Source organism: Symphalangus syndactylus, chromosome 12 (genome assembly GCF_028878055.3).
Source record: "Symphalangus syndactylus isolate Jambi chromosome 12, NHGRI_mSymSyn1-v2.1_pri, whole genome shotgun sequence".
NCBI classification, from domain to species: Eukaryota; Metazoa; Chordata; class Mammalia; order Primates; family Hylobatidae; genus Symphalangus; species Symphalangus syndactylus.
In genome coordinates, this window is record NC_072441.2 from 138,534,170 (window position 1) to 138,555,568 (window position 21,399).

Genomic DNA, 21,399 nt, shown 5'->3' on the forward strand with positions numbered 1-21,399 from the left:
ATGGACACTGGAAGGGGAATATCACACACTGGGGCCTGTTGTGGGGTCGGGGGAGGGATAGCATTAGGAGATATACCTAATGTTAAATGACAAGTTAATGGGTGCAGCACACCAACATGACACATGTATACATATGTAACTAACCTGCACGTTGTGTACATGTACCCTAAAACTTAATGTATAATTAAAAAAAAAAAGAAAGAAAAGAATCCTGTAAAATGTGAAGGACAAAAAAAAATCACATCATGGAGAATGGGGTACCCATCCCCTCAAGTATTTATCCTTTGTGTTACAAACCTAAGCGTTTTGGATAAAGGACACTCAATCTGTTAAAAAAAAAAAAAAAAAAAAAAAAGAGCAAGGCCGGGCGCGGTGGCTCACGCTTGTAATCCCAGCACTTTGGGAGGCCGAGGCGGGCGGATCACGAGGTCAGGAGATCGAGACCACGGTGAAACCCCGTCTCTACTAAAAAATACAAAAAATTAGCCGGGCGCGGTGGCGGGCGCCTGTAGTCCCAGCTACTGGGAGGCTGAGGCAGGAGAATGGCGTGAACCCGGGAGGCGGAGCTTGCAGTGAGCCGAGATTGCGCCACTGCACTCCAGCCCGGGCGACAGAGCGAGACTCTGTCTCAAAAAAAAAAAAAAAAAAAAAAAGAGCAAGATGGAGTCAATTAGGTCAAACCTTTTCTCACTGTCTCAGTTATAATTTTGCAATGGCGGTTTCATAACTTTAAATTCATGACTATCACAGTTTTCATAAATAACCTAGGTAAATAGTTAAAATAATTAAGTAAATGTAAAGGGATAAATACTTGTGCACAAACCAGTCATAATTTAGAATATAAAGTTATATTAAAATAAATAATAGATATTTCATTATTTGGGTATCTTGCAAAAAAAAAAAAAGTGTCCTTTAAAAAAAGAGGCCGGGTGCGGTGGCTCATGCCTGTAATCCCAGCACTTTAGGAGGCCGAGGCAGGCAGATCATGAGATCAGGAGATTGAGACCATCCTGGCTAACACGGTGAAACCCCATCTCTATTAAAATACAAAAAAATTAGCCAGGTGTGGTGGCGGGCGCCTGTAGTCCCAGCTACTCCGGAGGCTGAGGCAGGAGAATGGCATGAACCCGGGGGGCGGAGCTTGTAGTGAGCGGAGATCACGCCGCTGCACTCCAGCCTGGGCGACAGAGCGCGATTCCGTCTCAAAAAAAAGAGATGGGGCCGGGCGCGGTGGCTCACGCTTGTAATCCCAGCACTTTGGGAGGCCGAGGCGGGCGGATCACGAGGTCAGGAGATCGAGACCACGGTGAAACCCCATCTCTACTAAAAAATACAAAAAAAAAAAAAAAAAAAAAAATAGCCGGGCGTTGTGGTGGGCGCCTGTAGTCCCAGCTACTCGGAGAGGCTGAGGCAGGAGAATGGCATGAACCCGGGAAGCGGAGCTTGCAGTAAGCAGAGATTGCACCACTGCACTCCAGCCTGGGCGACAGAGCGAGACTCCATCTCAAAAAAAAAAAAAAAAAAAAAAAAAAAACAAAAAAAAAAGAGATGGGCCGGGCACCTTGGCTCATGCCTGTAAACCCAGCACTTTGAGAGGCTGAGGTGGGCAGATCACCTGAGGTCGGAAGTTCAAGACCAGCCTGACCAACATGGAGAAACCCCATCTCTACTAAAAACACAAAATTAACCAGGCGTGGTGGCACATGCCTGTAATCCCCGCTACTCAGGAGGCTGAGGTAAGAGAATCGCTTGAACCCAGGAGGCAGAGGTTGTGGTGAGCCAAGATCAAGCCATTGCACTCCAGCCTGGGTGACAGAACAGGACTCCATCACAAACAAACAAACAAACAAAAAAAGGCCAGATGCAGTGGCTCACGCCTGTAATCTCAGCACTTTGGGAGGCCGAGATGGGTGGATCATGAGGTCAGGAGCTCGAGGCCAGCCTGGCCAATATAGTGAAACCCCACCTCTACTAAAAATACAAAAATTAGCTGGGCGTGGTGGCACACCTGTAGTCCCAGTTACGCAGGGGCTGAGGCAGAAGAATCGCTTGAACCTGGGAGGGAGAGGTTGCAGTGATCCGAGATCACGCCAGTGCACTCCAGCCTGGAAAACAGAGCAATATTCTGTCTCAAAAAAAAAAAAAAAGAAAGAAAAATATTGTCTATTTCAAAGCTTATTTAAATGTTATGTAGCCGGGTGCGGTGGCTCACGCCTGTAATCCCAGCACTTTGGGAGGCCAAGGCAGGCGGCTCACGAGGTCAGGAGATCGAGACCATCCTGGCTAACATGGTGAAACCCCGTCTCCACTAAAAAATACAAAAAATTAGCCAGGTGTGGTGGCGGGCTCCTGTAGTCCCAGCTACTCGGGAGGCTGAGGCAGGAGAATGGCGTGAACCCGGGAGGTGGAGCTTGCAGTGAGCAGAGATCGTGCCACTGCACTCCAGCCTGGGTGACAGAGCGAGACTCCGTCTCAAAAAATAATAATAATAATAATTTTTAAAAATTAGCTGGGCCTGGTGGCACGCACCTGTGGTCCCAGTTACTTGGGAGGCTGAGGTAGGAGGATTACCTGAGCCCAGGAGGTCGAGGCTGCAATGAGCTGTGATCATGCCACTGTGGTCCAGCCTGGGTGACAGAGTGAGACCCTGTCTCACAAAAAAAAAAAAAAAAAATTGTTTCAGCTATTCTAGTTTCTTTGCCTTTCCTCATACATTTTAGAATAATCTTTATTTACAAAAATCATGCTGGGATTTGGATAGGAATTGCACTAAACTTGTATATTAATTTAGGGAGAATTGACAACCTTACTGTGATGAGTCTTTGAAGCCAAGAAAACAGTATATCTGTCTGTTTATTTAGACTTCTTTGATTTCTTTCAACAGCATTTTCTAGTTTTCATCATATGAGTCTTGTACGTGTCTTATTAGATTCATACCTAAATATTTCCTTTTTCTGTGATTATAAATGATATTATGTTTTAAATGTTGATGTCCGTGTTTTCATTGCTAATATATATATATGTTGATATTTGTATGTTGATTTTGTATTGTGACCTTGCTGAATTCACTTATTAGTTCTAGCTTTTTTTTTTTAGATTTCATTAAATTTTCTATAAAGGCCATCATGTCATTATAAGGACAGCCTGATATCTTTCTCTCCAATATGTATGCTTTTAAAATTCTTTTCCTATTCTTATTACACAGACTACAATTTCCAGCACTGTGTTGAGTAAGATTGGTGACAGTGGACATGCTTGCCTTGTGTGCAGTCAGGGGGAAAGCATTCGGTCTCTCACTATGAAGTATGATGCTAGTTGTAGGTTTTTTGTAGATACTCTTATCAAATTGAGAAAATTCCCTTTTATTTCTAGTTTCCTGAGAGTTTTTAATTAGAATGGGTACGGAATTTTGTCAAGTGCTTTCTCTTTGTCAATTGATTTTTCTTTAGCCTGTTAACAGGGTGGATTACATTGATTGATTTTTTTTTTCATTGATTGATTTTTGAATATTGACTCAGCCTTGCATCCCTGGAATAATCCCCACCTGGTCATAGTATATAATTCTTTTCATATATTGCTGAATTCTATTCATTTTTTTTCTTTGGAGATGGAGTTTCCCCCTTGTTGCCCAGGCTGGAGTGCAATACCACAATCTCCGCTCATGGCAACCTCTGCCTTAGCCTCCTGAGTAGCTGGGATTACAGGTGTTTGCTACCATGCCTGGTTAATTTTTGTATTTTTAGTAGAGATGGGGTTTTGCTATGTTGGCCAGGCTGGTTTTGAACTCCTGACCTGGTGATCCACCCACCTAGGCCTCCCAAAGTGCTGGGATTACAGGCATGAGCCACTGTGCCTGGCCAATTTTGTATTTTTAGTAGAGATGGGGTTTCTCCATATTGGTCAGGCTGGTCTCGAACTCCCAACCTCAGGTGATCCACCTGCCTTGGCCTCCCAAAGTGCTGGGATTACACGCGTGAGCCACCGTGCCCGGCCTCTATTTGTTATTTATTTATTTATTTATTTATTTATTTACTGAGACAGAGTCTCACTCTGTTGCCCAGGCTGGAGTGCAGTGGCACGATCTTGGCTCACTGCAACCTCCACCTCCTGGGTTCTAAGTGATTCTCCTGCCTCAGCCTCTGGAGTAGCTGGGATTACAGGCACGCACCACCATGCCCAGCTCATTTTTTTTTTTTTTTTTTTTTGAGACGGAGTCTCGCTCTGTCGCCCAGGCTGGAGTGCAGTGGCGCAATCTTGGCTCACTGCAAGCTCTGCCTCCCGGGTTCACGCCATTCTCCTGCCTCAGCCTCTCCGAGTAGCTGGGACTACAGGCGCCCGCCACCACGCCCGGCTAATTTTTTTTGTATTTTTAGTAGAGATGGGGTTTCACTGTGGTCTCGATCTCCTGACCTCGTGATCCGCCCGCCTCGGCCTCCCAAAGTACTGGGATTACAAGCGTGAGCCACCGTGCCCGGCCATTTTTTTTTTCATTTTTAATAGAGACAGGGTTTCACCATGTTGGTCAGGCTGGTCTCCAACTCCTGACCTGAGGTGACCCAAAGTGCTGGGATTACAGGCATGAGGCACCGTGCCTGGCCTATTTGTTAATGTTTTGTTAAGGATTTTTGCATCTGTGTTCTTATTAAAGGTCATTGGTCTGTAGTCATCTTGTTTGTATTTTCCTTGTCTGGTTTTGATATGGGTAAGATGGGTCTCATAAAATGACTTAGGAAATGCTTCATCTCTTCTATTTTCTGGATCAGATTTGTAGAATTGGTGTTAACTCTTCTTTAAACGTTTGATAGAATTCTCCACTGAAACCATCTGGAGTAAAGATTTCTTGGGGGTGAAGTTTTAAATTACAAATTCAATGTCCTTAATAGTTATAAAGCTACTGAAATTATCTACTTCATATCGGGTATGTTGTAGTAGTTTTTATTTTTTAAGGAATTAGTCCGTTTCATCTAAGTTGTCATGTGTGTTTGTAACATTGTTTATAAAATTTCCAGGGTGGGGCGCGGTGGCTCATGCCTGTAATCCCAGCACTTTGGGAGGCCAAGGCAGGTGGATCACGAGGTCAGGAGTTCAAGACCATCATGGCCAACATGGTGAAACCCGTCTCTACTAAAAATACAAAAATTAGCCAGGCATGGTGGTGCGTGCCTGTAATCCCAGCTACTTGGGAGGCTGAGGCAAGAGAATCACTTGAACCAGGGAGTCAGAGATTGCAGTGAGCCGAAATCGCGCCACTGCACTCCAGCCTGGTGACAGAGTGAGACTGTCTCAAACAATAAATAAATAAATAAACAATACAATAAAATTCCCTTATTATCCTATTGTTATCTGTAGGGTCTGCAGTGATAGCTTCTGTTTTATTCCTGATATGAAGAATATATGGGGTGGGCACAGTGGTTCACACCTGTAATCCCAGCACTTTGGGAGAGCTGAGGCTGGAGGATCACTTGGGCCCAGGAGTTCAAGGCTAGCATAGGCAACATAGCAAGACGCTGTCTCTATAAAAATAATTTTTTTTTTTTCAAGATGAAGTCTCACTCTGCTGCCCAGGCTGGAGTGCAGTGGCATGATCTCGGCTCACTGCAACCTCCGCCTCCCAGGTTTATGGGATCCTCCCGCCTCAGCCTCCCAAGTAGCCAGGACTACACGTGCACTACCGTGCCTGGTTAATTTTTGTATTTTTTGTAGAGGCAGGGTTGGGTTTTTGGTATGTTGCCCAAGCTGGTCTTGAACTCCTGAGCTCAAGTGATCCATCTGCCTCGGCCTCCCAAAGTGCTAGGATTACAGGAATGAGCCATCGCACCCAGCCTCTCTCTCTCTTTTTAGGTCAGCCTTGCTAAAGATTTGTCAATTTGGCCTGAATGCAATGGCTCAGGTCTGTAATCTGAGCACTTTGGGAGGTTGAGGTGGGTGGACAGCTTGAGCCCAGAAGTTCGAGACCAGTCTGAGTAACATGGTGAAACCCCGTCTCTAAAATATACAAAAATTAGACAGGCATATTGGCATGCACCTGTAGTCACAGCTACTCAGGAGGCTGAGGCAGGAGAATTGCTTGAGCCCGGCAGGTTGAGGCTGCAGTGAGCCGTGATCGCACTCTAGCCTGGGTAACAGAGCGAGAGCCTGTCTCAATTAAAAGAAAATAAAAGATTTGTCAATTTTATTGATTTTTTCAAAGAACCAGTTTTCTGTTTTGTTGGTATTCTCTACTGTTTTTCTGTTTTCAATTATATAGATTTCTCTTCTTTTCCTTCTTTCTGTTTAGGGTTTATTTTGTTCTTTTCTAATTTCCTGAGGTGGAAGCTTGTATTATTGATTTGAGATTTTTTTCCTCTTTTCTAATGTAAGCATTTAGTGCTATTAATTTCCTTCTTAGTTGTGATTTAGCTGTATCTTACAAATTTTGATACATTGTATTTTCATTCAGGTTAATGAATTTTGTATTTCTCTTGAGGATTGCTCTTTGATTCATAGATTACTTAGAAATGTGTTAGTTTTCAAGTGTTTGAAGATCTTCCTGGAGATTGTCTTTGTGTTATTAATTCTCAGTTTGAGTCCATTTTGGTCATACACTCTGTATGATTTCAATTCTTTTAAATTTGTTGAGGTTTGTTTTATAACCCAAGATATGGTTGATCTTGATACATGTTTCATGGGTGCTTAAAAAGAATGTGTATTTTTTTGTTGTTGATGTACTATAAATGCTGATTACATCCTGTTGGCTAATGGTAGTGTTAAATTCTATATCCTATTACAGGTGTGAGCCACACACCCGGCCTTGTTGATTTTCTAATAGTTTTTTTTGGGTTTTTTTTGTGTGTGTGTTTTTTCTTTTGAGATGGAGTTTCGCTCTTGTTGCCCAGGCTGGAGTGCAATGGCATGATCTCGGCTCATTGCAACCTCTGCCTCCCATCTTCAAGCGATTCTCCTGCCTCAGCCTACCGAGTGCTGGGTTTACAACCATGCACCACCAAACCCAGCTAGTATTTTTTTAGTAGAGACGGAGTTTCACCATGTTGGCCAGGATGGTCTCAATCTCTTGACCTTATGATCCACCCACCTCGGCCTCCCATAGTGCTGGGATTACAGGCGTGAGCCACCATGCCCAGCCTAATTTTTGTATTTTTAGTAGAGACGGGGTTTCACCATGTTAGCCAGACTAACCTCGATCTCCTGACCTCAGGTGATCCACCTGCCTTGGCCTCCCAAAGTTCTGTGATTACGGGCATGAGCCACCGCGCTCGGCCAGGTTCACTTATTTTTCAAGTCTGTTGTTTGGTACATACACATTTAAGTTTGTATGTATTCCTTTTTCTTTTCTTTTCTTTTTTTTTTCCTTTTTGAGGCAAGGTCTCGCTCTGTTGCCCAGGCTGGAGTGCAATAACTTATCACAGTCTACTGGTGTGATAAGTGTTGACATTTTACCAGTTTGAGTGAAATGTAGAAACCTTACCTCTATACCTCTGGAAAGTTCTACCAGATTAAAAATAAAGAAAGAAAGCTTTGTCTGTGTCCTTTTACTCTCCCCACGTATAATGTAATTATCTTAAGTATTTCCTCTACATATATGGACAGCCACTTAGACAAGTGTAATTTTTGCTTCAACTGTTGAACATAATTTAGAATACTCAAGAGGAAAAAGACAGTCTATTGTATTGATCTATATGTGTGCTCTTTTTGTTCTTTTTTCCTGCCTGATGTTCCAAGTTTCCTTTTGTTACCACTCCCTTTGTTTAGAGAATTGCCTTTAGTAATCCCTATAAAGTAAATCTGCCAGTGACAAATTCCCTTAGTTTTTCCCTCATCTAAGAATGTCATGATTTCCTCCCCCACAGCCCTTCCCCCCAATTCCTGAAGGATTGTTTCACCAGGTATGGGATTCCAAGTTGATAGTTCTTTTTTTTTTTTTTTTTTTTTTTTTTTTTTTTTGAAACGGAGTCTCGCTCTGTCGCCCAGGCTGGAGTGCAGTGGCACAATCTCAGCTCACTGCAAGCTCCGCCTCCCGGGTTCACGCCATTCTCCTGCCTCAGCCTCTCCGAGTAGCTGGGACTACAGGCGCCCGCCACCACGCCTGGCTAATTTTTTGTATTTTTAGTAGAGACGGGGTTTCACCGTGGTCTCGATCTCCTGACCTCGTGATCCGCCCGCCTCGGCCTCCCAAAGTGCTGGGATTACAAGCGTGAGCCACCACGCCCGGCGATAGTTCTTTTCTTTCAGCATTTGAAAAATGTTCCAGCTGGGCGCAGTGGCTCAGGCCTGTAATCCCAGCACTTTGGGAGGCCGAGGTGGGCGGATAACGAGGTCATGAGTTCAAGACCAGCCTTGCCAATATGGTGAAACTCCTGTCTCTACTAAAAATGCAAAAATTAGCCAGGCATGGTGGCGCGCCTGTAGCCCCAGCTACTTGGGAGGCTGAGGCAGAAGAATCGCTTGAACCTGGGAGGTGGAGGTTGCAGTGAGCTGAGATCGCGCCACTGCACTCCACGCTGGGTGACAGAGTAAGACTCTGTCTAAAAAAAAAAAAAAAATGTTTTTCCACTTCCTCCTGGCCTCCATGGTGCCTGACGAGAAATTCAGCATCATTTGAATTGTTTTCTCCCTATAGGTAATGTATCATTTCTCTCTGGCTACTTTCAAGAATTTGTGGCTGGTTGAGGTGGCTCACGCCTGTAATCCCAACACTTTGGGAGTCTGAGGTGGGCAGATCACCTGAGGTCAGGAGTTCGAGACCAGCCTGGCCAACATGGTGAAACCTCATCTCTACTAAAAATACAAAAAATTATCCAGGCATGGTGGTACACGTCTGTAGTCCCAGCTAATTGGGAGGCTGAGGCAAGAGAATCGCTTGAACCCAGGAGGTGGAGGTTGCAGTGCGCTGAGATTGTACCACTGTGCCCCAGCCTGGCAGCAGAGTGAGACTCCATCTCAAAAAAAAAAAAAAAAAGTAAGGCCGGGCGCGGTGGCTCACGCTTGTAATCCCAGCACTTTGGGAGGCCGAGGCGGGCGGATCACGAGGTCAGGAGATCGAGACCACGGTGAAACCCCGTCTCCACTAAAAATACAAAAAAAATTAGCCGGGCGTGGTGGCGGGCGCCTGTAGTCCCAGCTACTCGGAGAGGCTGCGGCAGGAGAATGGCGTGAACCCGGGAGGCGGAGCTTGCAGTGAGCCGAGATTGCGCCACTGCACTCCAGCCTGGGCGACAGAGTGAGACTCCGTCTCAAAAAAAAAAAAAAAAAAAAAAATCAAATCAAATGAAAAATAAAAATAAAAAAATAAAGGCTGTCTTTCTAGGCTGTTTATTTTCTTGTCCTTTGACTCAGAAAGCAGACTTGCAGGACACCATGGTTCACACTTATAATTCCAGCACTTTGGGAGGCTGAGGCCAGAGGATTGCTTGAGCCCAGGAATTTGAGATCAGCCTGGGAAACAGTGAGACCCCCATCTCCACAAAAACAAAACAAAACAAAAACAAAAAGGCCGGGCGCGATGGCTCATGCCTATAATCCCAGCACTTTGGGAGGCCGAGTCGGGTGGATCACCTGAGATCAGGAGTGCGAGACCAGCCTGACCAACATGGTGAAACCCCATCTCTACTACTAAAAATACAAAAAATAGCAGGGCGTGATGGTGCATGCCTATAATCCCAGCTACTCAGGAGGTGAGGCAGGAGAATTGCTTGAGCCCGGGAGGCAGAGGTTGCAGTGAGCTGAGATCGTGCCACTGTACTCCAGCCTGGGCAACAAGAGTGAAACTCTGTTTCAAAAAAAAAAAAAAAAAAAACTGTATTGATTAGCCAGGCTTGGTGGCGAAGATCTGTAGTCTCAGCAGCTTAAGCCTGGGAGGTCAAGGCTGCAGTGAGCCATGATTGCACCATTGCACTCCAGCCTGGGCGATAGAGCGAGACACTCTCTCAAAAAAAAAAAAAAAAAAGACAAGCTTTTCTTGGGGCTTTTGTCTGCAATCGTTGGCAGTTTTGGGTTGCTGGCTTCTCCAGTACCCAGTCTGACATATATGAGGCAAAAAGAAAACTTACGGTCACTGCTGAGTCATTCCTTGGGTCTGGAGGTCCCTAACCAATCTGCTTTCTTCTTGTTCAGAGTCATCTTATGTTCATTTTGTATAATATAGTGTTTTTGGGATTTTTAGCAGTACTTAGCAGGAGGACTGGGGAAAAGAATACCTGCTCTATCTCTCAGAAGCAGAAGTTGCTACACATACTTTGAAAAATTAAAGCCAGCGTTTAAAAATTCCTCAAAATGGCCAGGCACTGTGGCTCACACCTGTAATCTCCACATTTTGGGAGGGCAAGGCGGGGAGCCTAGGGGTTGGAGACCAGCCTGGACAACATGGCAAAGCCGTCTCTACAAAAAAATTAGCTGGTGTGGGGCGGGCGCGGTGGCTCACGCCTGTAATCCCAGCTCTTTGGGAGGCTGAGGCGGGCAGATCACGAGGTCAGGAAATTGAGACCATCCTGGCTAACGCGGTGAAACCCTGTCTCTACTAAAAAATACAAAAAAATTAGCCAGGCATGGTGGCGGGCGCCTGTAGTCCCAGCTACTTGGGAGGCTGAGGCAGGAGAATGGTGTGAACCCGGGAGGCGGAGCTCGCAGTGAGCCAAGATCGCACCACTGCACTCCAGCCTGGGCGACAGAGTGAGACTCCGACTCAAAAAAAAAAAAAAAAATTAGCCAGCGTGGTGGCACATGCCTGCAGTCTCAGCTACTTGGGTGACTTGAGGTGGGAGAATCACCTAAGCCCCGGGAGGTTGAAGCTACACACTCCAGCCTGGGCAACAGAGTGAGACCCCGTCTCAAAAAATTTTTTTTTCTCAAAGAAATGTAGACTTCTGGTTGCTCATGAAATGCTGGAAGATGAGTCTCCTGGGCCTGCACTTTGATTTGGTAACGGTTGGCTGTTGCTAGGTGCCCACTGCCCCAGAGATGGATTATACTGCATTGAGTTTACCGTAGGTCCCACCCCTTCATACTCACTTATAAAAGGCCCGCATCACTCACCCTTGCATGATTGTAGGAGTGTGAACTTGCCATCTCTGTATCAAAGTTGTGTTTCATCTCCAGGAAGTGGTGGCCTCAGCGAAGACTGGATGTGACACCAGAAAAAAAGAGACATTGGCGGGATCCTTTAAGGATTCTGCTACATCACTGCAGAAGTGTTCTGTCTCCCAGCACAGAAAGTCTGCCTTAGCACATACTGTTCTGAGCAGTTACAGTTTAAAAAAAAAACTTCCCCTCCCTTATCTTAGGAAACAGCTAGCTCATTTCTCCTCTTAATTAACTCCTAATCATGACTCAGTTACTCAGTTACCCTCCCAGCCCATTCTTGTGGAAGCCCTGCAGAGGAGCCAGTGGGACCATGGAAACATGTAATTTAGCACAAGCCTTGGATTCTCAGTGGCTGCAAAGTGAAGCCCCGAGGGGAGGTAGCTTTGTATTCTAAAACAGCAAAGAATGCTGTGTTGGTAGCTCCAGCCAGATTGGTGATCTGAGTAATGTGGACGTTTCAATAGGCCCCAGCGGAGTCCTAAAAATATAGTCTGCCTGGTCAGCTCTGCCATGTCAGCTTCTAAAACTGTCAGCACCAGTAGGGCAGCAGAACTACTCTCAAAGCAGAGGCTTTTCAACTTTCGTGTTCACTGACCGCTTTCAGGGACAGGAGGCCTCACCAGCCTCCTAGCCTCTTTGATCCCAGGCACTCTGGCTTCTTCCTGAGAGGGAAGCATGAAGGGGAATCTGCCCATCTTCTCTTGCCTGAATCCTCACCACTCCTTGTCTGCAGCTCTGTGTCCAGGACAGCCACTGTTGCTTCTGACCGGAGCTGAGAAATGATGAGCTCTTTGCTGTATTTTCATAAAATAAAGCCCAATGTGGACAGCAGGCACAAGCTTCCTGCAGGAACCTTGGCTTCTCTGAGGTACTCAGGCCTCTGGGGAACCAAACACAAAACAATTTGATTTGTCATCAAGGACACCAGCTCAACACATTTGCAGATGTGTTTGGCCTGGAACATCATCCTTCTCCTTGGCCACAGTGCCATGTGCCTAGCCCTCCAATGCCACAGGGAAATAAGACCGCTGGTGTCAAACTAGGAGATAACCCAATTCAAAGAGACCCTTCAGGAGGGCTTGGCCATAGATAAACGGATGAGGGGGAAGGGTAGGCAGGAAGAGGAGAAAAAAGAAGCAACAGTAGCCATGGTTATCTTTTGTCTAGTATCTATCGTGTACAAAGTATTTTGTGTTAAATGCTGTGTGTGGGGGGTTGTGTGTGTGTGTGTGTGTGTGTGTGTTCACTTAATTATCAGGGAAATCCTGTGAAGAAAGAATGATCTCAGGCCGGGCACAGTGGCTTGTGCCTGTAATCCCAGCACTTTGGGAGGCCTAGGCGGGCAGATCATGAGGTCAGGAGATCAAGACCATCCTGGCTAACATAGTGAAACCCCATCTCTACTAAAAATACAAAAAATTAGCCGGGCATGGTGGCGCACACCAGTAGTCCCAGCTACTCTGGAGGCTGAGGCAGGAGAATCGCTTGAACCCGGGAGGCGGAGGTTGCAGTGAGCTGAGATCACACCACTGCACTCCAGCCTGGACGACAGAGCGAGACTCCATCTCAAAAAAAAAAAAAAGCAAAAAAAACCAATGATCTCTACTTTGTAATTAAAGAAACTTTGACTCAGAGGCTGGGCATGGTGGCTCACTGTAATTTCAGCATTTTGGGAGGCTGAGGTGGATTAATCACCTGAGGTCAGGAGTTCGAGACCCGCCTGGCCAACATGGTGAAACCCTGTCTCTACTAAAAATACAAAAAATTGGCCGGCGTGGTGGCTCACACCTGTAATTCCAGCACTTGGGAAGCTGCTGAAGTGGGCAGATCACCTGAGGTCAGAAGTTCAAGACCAGCCTGGCCAACACGGTGAAATCCTGTCTCTACTAAAAATATAAAAATTAAGGCCGGATGTGGTGGCTCATGCCTGTAATCCCAGCACTTTGGGAGGCTGAGGCGGGTGGATCATGAGGTCAGGAGATCGAGACCATCCTGGCTAACATGGTGAAACCCCGTCTCTACTAAAAATGCAAAAATTAGCCGGGCACGGTGGTGCACGCCTGTACTCCCAGCTACTCAGGAGGCTGAGGCAGGAGAATCAATTGAACCCAGGAGACGGAGGTTGCAGTGATCCGAAATCATGCCATTGCACTCCAGCTTGGGCAACAAGAGCGAAACTCCGTCTCAAAAAAAAAAAAAAAATATATATATATATATATATATATATACACATATATATATACATATACAATATATACAACATTGTATATATGTGTATATATATATATATATATATATATATATAGAGAGAGAGAGAGAGAGAGAGAGAGAGCAAGTCCAAAAGCCTGGCTTTTGGAACTGATTCTGGGCTAGGTATAGGATCCCAGGAGAACCCGTGTTCTACAAACCCCACTGTGGGCAAAACTGACCCAGACTGGGTTTTGGGATGCTTGATGATGTTAATGAGGCAAGTGATAGGTCTACTGAACTTACTGCTCCAAGCAGGACATTGTAACTTTGAGTTCCCCTCATCCCTTTCATATTGGAGGAGTTGTCTGGGCAGCAGGAGCTACCGCAGGCCAGGGTTGCTCTAGTTTTTAGCCAGAGCTAGCAGGTAAGTGCCTCCCAATGATATGCAGATTAAAGATAAGTAATCTTGGCCCATTTCTGCTCAAGTTGCTGTAGTTTGCAAGTGACAGCCACCAATTCCAGGGACTTGAATGGCTACTGGAATTGAGCAAGTCCTCCCACTGACTGGGCTGGGTAGTGCGGGGAGGGAGAGGACACCATTTTGACTAACTCCAGGCAGGGACATCAGGACTAGTCTCCCTAGGAGTGCAGGGACTTTACCTCCTCTGCATTTTCACAACCACTGTCCTAGGCCAGCTGTGTGCCTCCTCACTACAAGCCAGCAATTGCTGGGCCAACATATGCTTCCTGAAAACACAGATCCAGCCTCTCTTGTTCTTTCCACTTATCAGGTGGCTCAAAGGCTACCCGATCAATCTTCCAAAAGCTCAGATCCTAAACCTACACGGGATCCCCAGTACCGTCAGCAACTCCTGCGCTTGCTTTCATGGCTCATCTCATCTCTTCAATCTTTGCTCCCTCTTGGTGTTTGGGCCTCAACTACTTTTCTCCTCCTTCTCTCCCCCTCCTCCTCCTCCTCCTCCTTCTTCTTCTTCCTTCTTTCTCCTTCTTCCTCCTTGTTCTCCTTATCCTCCTCTTCCTCTTTCTTCTCCTCTTCCTTCCTCCCCCTCCTTCTCCTCCTCCTCCTTTCTTCTTCCTCTTCTTTTCTTCTTCTCCTTCTCCTCCTTCTTCTTTCTTCTCCTCCTCCTCCCTCCCCCTCCCCTCCTCCTCCTCCTCCTCCCTCCCCCTCCCCTCCTCCTCCTCCTCCCCCTCCTCCTCCTCCTCCCCCTCCTCCTCCTCCTCCCCCTCCTCCTCCTCCTCCTTCTTCTCCTCCTCCTCCTTTCTTCTCCTTCTTTCCTTTTTTTTTTTTTTTTTTGAGACAAAGTCTCACTCTGTCACCCAGGCTGGAGTGCAGTGGCGCCATCTCGACCGACTGCAACCTCCTCCTCCCAGGTTAAAGCGATTCTCCTGCCTCAGACCACACCTGGCTAATTTTTGCGCTTTTAGTAGAGGCAGGGTTTCACCACATTGCCCAGGCTGGTCTCGAACTCCTTACCTTGTGATTCACCTGCCTCAGCCTCCCAAAGTGCTGGGATTACAGGTGTGAGCCACTGCACCCAGCCGTTCTCCTTCTTTCTTCTTCTTCTTTCTTCTTCTTCCTTCTTCTTCCTCCTTCTCCTTTGAACCCAGGAGGCAGAGTGGCAGGGAGTCAAGAGTGTGCCACTGTACTCCAGCCTGGGTGACAGAGCAAGACTCCATCTCAAAAAATAACAGTAATAAAAGCTTCTTCTTTCTTCTCCTCCTCCTCCTCCTTCTTTCCTTCCTTTTTTGTTTTTCAAGACAGAGTCTCGCTCTTGTTGCCCAGGCTGGAGTGCAGTGGTGAGCTCTCTGCAACCTCTGCCTCCCAGGTTCAAGCAATTCTCCTGCCTCAGCCTCCAAAGTAGCTGGGATTATAGGCATGTGCCAACACGCCCAGCTAATTTTTGTATTTTTAGAAGTGATGGGGTTTCACCATGTTGGCCAGGCTGGTCTCGAACTCCTGACGTTGTGATCTGCCTCCCTCAGCCTCCCAATTCTTCTTTCTTCTTCCTTCCTCCTTCTTCTTTTCTTCTTCCTCCTTTTTTTCTTCCTCCTCCTTCTTCCTCCCTCCTACTCCTCCTGCCTCCTCCTCCTTCTTCTTCTTTGTCTTTCTCTTCTTCCTGCCTCTTCTTTCTTTTTCTTCTTTTCTTCCTGTTGGGGGTGGGTATTGCACCAAAATCCATAATGCTGACATGTAAACCAGTTCACAATGGAGGAACTCTGATTGAAGAGGATGTCAGGGATCTGCTAATAATTCCTTCTCCACTTCTGTTTGAAAACTGCTGCTTGAACCAAATGGTTCTGATCACTGTTGCTCTCAGATACCTCCATGCTGGCCGGGTGCGGTGCCTCATGCCTGTAATCCCAGCACTTTGGGATGCCGAGGCAGAACAATCACCTGAGGTCAGGAGTTTGAGACCAGCCTGACCAACATGGTGAAACCCCATCTCTACTAAAAATACAAAAATTAGCTGGGCGTGGTAGTGTGCACCTGTAATCCCAGCTCCTCTAGAGGCTGAGGCAGGAGAACTGCTTGAACCCAGGAGGTGGAGGTTGCAGTGAGCCGAGATCGTGCCATTGCATTCCAGCCTGGGCAAAAAGAGCAAAATACTCCGTCTCAAAAAAAAAAAAAAAAACTAACAAAAAAAAAACAAAAAACCTCTGTGCTTTTGCTCATACTGTATTCTCTGTCTGAAATGCCTGGCATCTCTTCATGCCCAAATCTTTCTTCTTCTTCTTTTTTTTTGAGACAAGATCTCGACCTGTCACCCAGCCTGGAGTGCAGTGGTGCAGTCATGGCTCACTACAGCTTCTCAAGTGCAAATATTATCTGTCCTTTAGGGCACAAAATGAATGCTACAAAGCCTCCAGACCATTCCTGTCTCCAACCCTCAACATTCACTCTTATGCCCAAAAAGGCTTTTTCCCTTCTCTGGGCCTACACAGGACTTGTGCTTCCCTCATGGAAATGAGTGAGTACTTTCTACCACAAACTGATTATCTGTATCCAGATTTCATTTCTCAGCTCCATAAGAGGTGGGCGCATGACTCTATCCATCATCTGTCACTCTTTCACAAAGCTGAACTGAGTGTCTTGTCCTTGGTTTCGTGCCAGATGCCACACCTAGAATAAAAGTAATGTTAAGTAAATGAAAGTAGGTTGACCAACATTGTCTCCATCCTTGTGGATAAGGAATTTCTATCTCCTGGGGAGGGTAGATGGAGAGATGTTGGTTTAAAGATACAAAATTTCAATTAGACTGGAGGAATACGTTCAAGAGAACTGTTGTACAACATGGTGACTCTAGTTAATAACAATGTATTGCATTCTTTTTTTTTTTTTTTTTTGAGATGGAGTCTCGCTCTGTCAACCAGGCTGGAGTGCAGTGGTGCAACCTCAGCTCACTGCAACCTCCGCCTCCCAGGTTCAAGTAATTCTCTTGCCTCAGCCTTCCAAGTAGTTGGGATTACAGGTGCGTGCCACCATGCCCGGCTAATTTTTATATTTTTAGTAGAGACGGGGTTTCACCATGTTGGCCAGGCTGGTCCCAAACTCCTGACCTCAAGTGATCCACCCTTTCCCAGCCTCCCAAAGTGCTGGGATTACAGGCATGAGCCACTGCACCTGGCCAGTGTATTGTATTCTTAAAAATTACTAAGATTTTGTGTTCTCACCATAAAAATGAAAGTATATGGGATAATGCATATATTAATTAGCTTGACTTAGCGATTCTACAATATATACATATTTCAAAACTGTGTTGTACATGATAAATATATACGATTTTGTCATTTAAATAAGAAACTTCGGGGCTGGGTGCAGTGACTCATGCCTGTAATACCAGCACTTTGGAAGCCTGAGGCGGGCGGATCATTTGAGGTCAGGAGTTCAAGACCAGCCTGGCTAACAGGGTGACATCTCGACTCTACTAAAAATACAAAAATTAGCAGGGCATGGTGGCGTGTGCCTGTAATCCCAGGTACTTGGGAGGCTGAGGCAGGAGAATTGCTTGAACCAGGAGGTGGAGGTTGCAGTGAACCAAGATTGTGCCACTGTACTCCAGCCTGGGAGACAGAGCAAGACTCCATCTCAAAAAATAACAACAATAATAATTATTATTGCTATTATAAGCTGCTATGAACATTCATGCACAAGTCTCTATTTAAACATACATTTTCATTTATCTTGATAAAATATCTAGGAATGAAGGTTCTTAGTCATGTGGTAAGTGTATGTTAAACTTCATAAAAAACAGGCCAACAGTTTTCCAAAGTGGCTGTATCATGTTATATACCTACTGGCAATGTAAGAGAGTTCCAGACACTCTACATCTTCAGCAACATTTGGCGATGTCAGTTTTTCAAAAATTTTGGACATTCCAGTGGATGTGAGGTGGTATCTCAGCATGGTTGTAATTTGCATTTTCCAGATTACTAACGATATTATCTTTTTGTGTGCTTATTGGCTATTTGTATATCTTCCTTTAGGAAAATACCTGTTCAAGTATTTTGTCATTTTTAAAAAGTTGTATTGGCTGGGCGCAGTGGTTCATACCTGTAATCTCAGCACTTTGGGAGGCCGAGGCGGGCAGATCACCTGAGGTTGGGAGTTCGAGACCAGCCTGACCAATATGGAGAAACTCCATCTCTATTTAAAAAAATAGAAAACTAGCCAGGCGTGGTGGCACATACCTGTAATCCCAGCTACTCGGCAGCTGAGGCAGGAGAATCGCTTCAACACGGGAGGCAGAGGTTGCGGTGAGCTGAGATCGTGCCATCGCACTCCAGCCTGGGCAACAAGAACAAAACTCCATCATATTAAAAAAAAAATTGTATTGTGAGCCTTTTAATTACAGATTTGCAGATATGAGTAATATATACTGGTGTAAACACACAGACATATTTTAGACACAAGACTTTCGTCAGATACATGTATTTTGAACATTTCTCTCAATTTTGGCTTGCTATTCATTTTCTTCGTAGTGTCCTTTGATGAACAAAAGGTTTGTTTTGTTTTTTTGAAACCGAGTTTTACTCTATCCCCCAGGCTGGAGTGCAGTGGCACGATCTCAGCACAATGTAACCTCTGCCTCCTGAGTTCAAGTGATTCCTGCGCCTGACTCTGAGTAGCTGGGATTACAGGCGTGCACCACACTGCCTGGCTAATTTTTTGTATTTTTAGTAGAGATGGGGTTTCGCCATGTTGTCCAGGCTGTTTCCAACTCTTGGCCTCAAGTGATCTGCCTGCCTTGGCCTCCCAAAGTATTGGGATTACAGGGGTGAGCCACTGTGCCTGGCCAGATGAAGAAACATTTTAATTTTGACAATATCCAAATTACCAGTTTTTCTTAATGGTTAGTGATTTCTGTGTCCTAAAATATCTTTGCATATTCTTTCGCATTTTCTTTTAGAACTGTGCTATTGTATTTGTCTATCTTCAACAAGTTCACTGATTCTTTTTTTGAGACGGAGTCTTGCTCTGTCACCAGGCTGGAGTGCAGTGGCATGATCTTGGCTCACAGCAACCTCCACCTCCTGAGTTCAAGCGATTCTCCTGCCTTAGCCTCCCAAGTATGGGGAACTACAGGCGTGCGTCACCCCAGCTAATTATTGTATTTTTAGTAGAGACGGGGTTTCACCATGTTGGCCAGGATGGTCTCGATCTCTTGAGCTCGTGATCTGCCCACCTCGGCCTCCCAAAGTGCTGGGATGACAGGTGTGAGCCACTGTGCCTGTCCTCGCTGATTCTTTTCGCTGTCATTTTCACTCTGCTACTGAGTCCACCCATTTTTTTTTTTTTTTAGATGGAGTCTCGCTCTGTCGCCCAGGCTGGAGTGCAATTCCCCTGCCTCAGCCTCTCGAGTAGCTGGCTTTACAGGTGTGTGCCACCATGCCTGGCTAATTTTTTTTAGATTTTTAGTAGAGATGGGGCTTCACCACGTTGGGCAGACTGGTCTCAAACTCCTAATCTCAGGCAATCTGCCCGCCTCGGCCTCCCAAAGTGCTGAGATTACAGGCGTGAGCCATGGCACCCGGCCAAGCCCATCCTTTTTTAAAAAAAATTCTGAGTCGGGCACCGTGGCTCACGCCTATAATCGCAACACTGGGAGGCCAAGGCAGTACAATCACCTGAGCTCAGGAGTTCAAGACCAGCCTGGCCAACCTGGTGAAATCCTATCTCTACTAAAATTACAAAAAAAATTAGCTGGGCATGGTGGCGGGCGCCTGTAATCCCAGCTACTCAGGAGGCTGAGGCAGGAGAATCGCTTGAACCTGGGAGGCGAAGGTTAGAGTGAGCCAAGATTGTGCCATTGCACTCTGGCCTTGGCAACAAGAGTGAAACTCGGTCTCAAAAAAAAAAAAATCTGGTTGCTGTATTTTTCTTTTAAATAATTTCAGATAGACTCTTTCATAATAGCTTCTGCATATATATATATATATTTATTTATTTATTTTTATTTTTAAAAATTAGAGACATGGTCTCGCTATGTTGTCTAGGCTGGTCTTGAACTCCTGAGCTCAAGCCTTGGCCTCCCTAAGTGCTAGCATTACAGGCGTGAGCCACTGCATCTGGCCCACTTTAAAATTTTCTGCTTCTATTTTTATTTATTCTTGTTGTTGTTGTTGTTGTTAATTCTATTCAGTTTGATGTATGGGTCAATCAGGGGTCCACCTAGGACTTCATATACAGGCTTAAAGAATCCCTTTCACCAGTTTCCTCTCTTCTAAAATCCTCTTTGGAGGGCCAGGTGCAGTGGCTCATGCCTATATCCCCAACACTTTGGGAGGCCGAGGCAGGCAGATCACCTGAGGTTGAGAGTTCAAGACCACCCTGACCAACATGGAGAAACCCCGTCTCTACTAAAAATACAAAATTAGCCAGGCGTGGTGGCACATGCCTGTAATCCCAGCTACACGGGAGGGTGAAGCAGAAGAATCGCTTGAACCCAGGAGGCAGAGGTTGCAGTGAGCCCAGATGGCACCATTGCCCTCCAGTCTACGCAAAAAGAGCAAAACTCTGTCTCAAAAAAAAGGGTATCTTTCATGAGACTCCATGATTGGGTATATCCATTAATCATCACTATATTCAAGATATAGAACACTTCCATCACCCTAGAAAGTTCCTCATGTCCTCTCCCATTCAATCCCTATCCCCTCCTTAGGCAATCGTTGTTTTACTTTCTATCCTCAGAGGTTAGTTTGCCTGTTCTTGAATTTCAATTTCTTGGGAATGGAATCATATGGTGTGTATGTGTGTATCTTATTGTGCATACACACTATATTGGTTGTATATATATATTTCTTTTTTTTTTTTTTTTTTTGAGACGGAGTCTCACTCTTTCACCCAGGCTGGAGTGCAGTGGCGCGATCTCGGCTCACTGCAGGCTCCGCCCCCTGGGGTTCACGCCATTCTCCTGTCTCAGCCTCCCGCGTAGCTGGGACTACAGGCGCCTGCCACCTCGCCCGGCTAATTTTTTGTATTTTTAGTAGAGACGGGGTTTCACCGTGTTAGCCAGGATGGTCTCGATCTCCTGACCTCGTGATCCGCCCGCCTTGGCCTCCCAAAGTGCTGGGATTACAGGCGTGAGCCACCGCGCCCGGCCGTATATATATATTTCTTTTGGCTTCTTTAAAGCAGCCTGATTTTGAGATTTCCTGTGTTGCCTTTTTTTCTTTTTTTTTTTTTTTTGCCATCCCTCTTTGTTTGTATGCTTTGATCTACCTTCAACTTCACTGAACCTTTTCCTTTTTTTTTTTTTTTTTTTTTTTTGTGATGGAGTCTTGCTCTGTCCCAAGCTGGAGTGCAGTGGCGTGATCTTGGCTCACTGAAACCTCCGACTCCCAGGTTCAAGCAGTTCTCCTGCCTCAGCCTCCCAAGTAGCTGGGACTACAGGTGTGTGCCACCACGCCCACCTGATTTTTGTATTTTTAGTAGAGATGAGGTTTCACCATGTTAGGCAGGCTGGTCTCGAACTCCTGACCTCAGGCAATCCACCTACCTCGGCCTCCCAAAGTGCTGGGATTACAGGCGTGAGCCACCAAGCCTGGCCTCCCCTCTTTTTTTTTTTTTTTTTTTTTGAGATGGAGTCTCGCTCTGTCCCCCAGGCTGGAGTG

The 21,399-nt window shown here is 45.8% G+C and overlaps 1 long non-coding RNA gene across 2 annotated transcripts; it reads right to left on the reverse strand.

The window, feature by feature from the left end:
• Positions 1–639: 639 nt before the first annotated feature.
• On the reverse strand, positions 640–21,357 carry LOC129469059 (uncharacterized). 2 transcript variants are annotated; one of them, XR_010117717.1, is made up of 5 exons: positions 20,878–21,357; positions 17,977–20,561; positions 14,762–16,408; positions 11,029–11,956; positions 640–2,647 (listed from the first exon to the last, which is right to left on the reverse strand). It is a non-coding gene; the product is annotated as an uncharacterized lncRNA (long non-coding RNA). The 2 variants fall into 2 exon arrangements; XR_008652896.2 differs by having other exon boundaries at positions 17,977–21,357.
• Positions 21,358–21,399: the final 42 nt, after the last annotated feature.